This window comes from Ictidomys tridecemlineatus, chromosome 4 (genome assembly GCF_052094955.1).
Source record: "Ictidomys tridecemlineatus isolate mIctTri1 chromosome 4, mIctTri1.hap1, whole genome shotgun sequence".
Lineage (NCBI taxonomy): Eukaryota > Metazoa > Chordata > Mammalia > Rodentia > Sciuridae > Ictidomys > Ictidomys tridecemlineatus.
In genome coordinates, this window is record NC_135480.1 from 150,219,595 (window position 1) to 150,223,313 (window position 3,719).

Genomic DNA, 3,719 nt, shown 5'->3' on the forward strand with positions numbered 1-3,719 from the left:
GGCTCTAGGAAGCATCTTGGCTTCATAGAAATAATATAGCTGACAACAGGAAGATTCTTTGCATGACCTGTTTATCCTGTTGGGCCCTTGCCCTCAGCTCACTGACCGTCAACATTTTCTATCACCTGCAACCACCTTTCCTTGTAAGGTCTCTGTTGCTGCCTTCACTTTTTGATTTTTTTCAGTTTCTGCTTCCCAACACTCCAGGGACTATTTCCAAATTTCCAACCCAAAAGTCGTCAGTAGAAAGTGAGTCTGGATTTTTCTTTTTGTTTATTGACCTATGCCTAATATTTAAGAGTTACAGTAAAACTTAATTAATTAATTAATGAGTACTTTTTGGGGGCAAGTTACTTAGTTTTCTTTACCTTCAAAATGGAGGTAATAATAGCAACTAAATTATAAGATTCTTGTAAGAATTAAGTGGATTAATATTTGTAGTGCATGTGGAGTAGAGTCTGCCATAGAAGCATGTCTTTTGTTGTTTTCTTTCTTTCTTTCTTTTTTTCCCCCAGGACTGGAGATTGAACCCAGGACCTTACGCACGCTAAGTGAGCACTCTACCTTGTGAACCACATCCCCAGCACTGAGGCACATCTTAAATAAGATTGTTTAAAAATGTCTGTTCATACTTGATGTTTAGTAAATAAGTTTAGAATAAATCAACTTATTGAGGAATCAGATTTGGCTAACTTAATGGCCTTTTCTCTATTTGAGAACTCTTATTATAGGTGTCTTCACCTTCTCCTTTGGGTCAGTTTCCCACTGAAGGCCACTGGGGTCTTGTGACCAGCAAAATGACTCACATAGAAGGAACCTCTTGAAAGACAACACACTATATTCAAAACTATCCCTTTCTTCCAACAACTGTTTAAAACACATGTACCTTTTATATTGTGGGCCTAAATGAATATGTAACAACAAATTTCACCATTATATATAACTATAAGTTAACAAAATACGGGAAAAATGCATGTACTGATTCCTGCCTTAGGAAGATTCTTTTCCAGAGGGTTCTTGGTCTCCTTTGTTCAGCTACCCATGGCAGTCTCTCTCATTGGTTCTCCAAATAGGCTCAGTCTTCTCTAAGTCTCAGTGGTAAATAAAAAGCTGAGACTCTTTGTTATGCAGCTCTCTTCTCTTTCTGCCTGTCATTCTTTGACCTTCTTTCTGAAGCTCAGGGACCTCAGATTGCAGACAAGAGGCCTCCTCCACTGAGTACTACTGTGCATTCACACGCACACAGCTGCATTTGGATGCCAAGCTGCTCCTCCTCTGACCTAAAGGTATCTGGATTTTTTATTTCCAAGCTAGAAGGCCACCTGAGAGCTGGGGAGAACATTTCCAGGGCCACCAATCAGAAATTGAGCAGAACTCTTTAATATTCTTTCCTTCTGGCTCCTAAGAGAGCTAAGTTCCACAAGAGGTCCTAAGTTATCGATGAGGAAGTTTTTCAATTTAATTTTTTGAGGAAGTTGAGTCTCTGAGGTCCCCCAAGTTGAAATGGAGCAGTGGAGGGAGCTGGCAAGAGAGTCTTCGTTGTATTAGGGGGCAGGGCTAGGTAAATGGGGGCAGAAGTGAAGTCTGAGGAGGGTCATGGAGGAGCACAGGAGATAAAGCCATTAGCTTCAACTGTGGCAAGATCAGGCGGCTGCTGTCTGGATGGCTATTTTTGATAACTTTCATTTGATTATCCATGTTGTACAGCCTAGAAGGACCTGACCAGCCCACTTACAGGCCTTTTAGGGCTGTGGTTCTCAATCAAGCTACATGGCAGTTATTAATTTTAGGAGTTATTTAAAAAATAAATACTCTTGGTCTTCACTCCAAACCTTATAAAATAGAATCTCTTAGAGCTGGGGACCTAGGAATTAATGATGTTTTAATTTTCCACAGATCTGAATGCTATCTTGGGTAATCTGGACACTATAAGGGAAATGAATCCAATTCCTTTGAGTTAAATGCCATTCTGAGTTACAAAAACAGAACTATTGCCACACGTAGAAGGCATGGGTCAAAGAAAAAGCATCAACTTTCACATTCAAAGACCTGAGTTTGAGTCTCATCTCTGCCATTGAGTCAGATTATTCTGAATAAATCATTCAACCTCTTTGAGCCTCATTTTCTTTATCTGTAAAATGGGATAGGGACATTTACCCTTTCTAGTTTATAGAGTCAATTCAAGTACCAAAGAGAACAAATAAATCGAAGTGATTTTTTTTTAATTGAAAAACACTGCTCGCTTTGGCAGCACATATACTAAAAATTGGGATTGATACAGAGAAGACTAGCATGGCTTCTGCACAAGGATGACATGTACATTCATGAAGCATTCCATATTTTTTTAAAAGCTTCTTCACAGCAAAGGAAACAATCAAGAGCATGAAAAGAGAGCCTACAGAATAGCAGAAAATCTTTGCTACCTCCTCCTTGGGTAGGGCATTATTATCCAGGATATACAAAGAACTCAAAAAACTTAACACCAATAAATAAATAACCCAACTAATAAGTGGGCAAAGGAACTAAACAGACACTCTCAAAAGAAGAAATATGAACAGTCAACAAATACATGAAAAAATATTCAACATCTCTAGCAATTAAAGAAATTCAAATTAAAACTACCCTGAGGTTTCATCTCACTCCAGTTAGTATGACAGTTATCAGGAATACAAGTAACAATAATATGTTGGTGAGGATGTGGGGAAAAGGGTACACTCATACATTGTGGGTGGGACTGCAAATTGGTACAACCACTATGGAAAACAGTATGGAGATTCCACAAAAAAACTAGAAATGGAAGTACCATTTGACCCAGTAATCCCACTCCTCAGTATAAAATTGGCGTACTACAGTGATGCAGCCACATCAATGTTTAAAGCATAATTCATAATAGCAAAGCTATGCAGCCAACCTAGGTGCCCTTCAACAGATTAATGGATAAAGAAAATGTGGTGTATATAGACAATGCAGTATTACTCAGCCATGAAGAAGAATGACTTTATGACATTTGCTGGTAAATGGATGGATCTGGAGACTGTCATGCTAAGGTGAAATAAGCCAATCCCCAAAAAACCAAAGAGCAAATGTTTTCTCTGATATGTGGAAGCTAACCTACAATAATGGGTGGGGTGGGGAGAAGAATAGAAGTTCAGTGGAGTATACAAAAGGGAATGAAGAGAAGGGAATTGGAATGGGAAAAAAAAAGATAGTGGGATGAATCTGGCATAACTGTCCTATGTACATATATGAACACATCACTAGTGAATCTCACTATCATGTACATTTACAAAAAATTAATTAAAAAATAAAAACTATGGGTAAATGGCAGGAAGAACAATAGAGGGAAGAGAGTAGGGAGGGGTTCATTCAAAGAATCAACTATTACAATGGCATGAAACCTCCCAGGAGCACTAATGGAATCTAGAAGGCACAGGAGTAAATGGAAAAATAATTTCTAACCTTGAATTCTACGTCCACTAAATTATGAATTTTGTTAGAGACAGGAAGATATTTTCCAGATACATAAAAAACAAGCAATTTACTTCACATGTGCTCTTTCTCAGAAAGTTGCTGGAGAAAATGCTCAATGGAAATAAAGTTTCAAGGCTAAAAAAGGGAAGGGAAAGGAGAGGTACTAGAAACCAAATTAGAACAAGTTATATTCCATGCTTTTATAATTGTGTCAAAATAGATTCTACTGTCATGTACAACTATAAGGA

General features: G+C 38.0%; 1 non-coding gene across 1 annotated transcript; it reads left to right on the top strand.

The window, feature by feature from the left end:
- Window positions 1-2,235: 2,235 nt before the first annotated feature.
- LOC120890086 (U6 spliceosomal RNA) lies at window positions 2,236-2,344 on the top strand. Its single transcript, XR_005734346.2, has one exon. It is a non-coding gene; the product is annotated as a U6 spliceosomal RNA (small nuclear RNA).
- The last annotated feature ends 1,375 nt before the right edge of the window (window positions 2,345-3,719 follow it).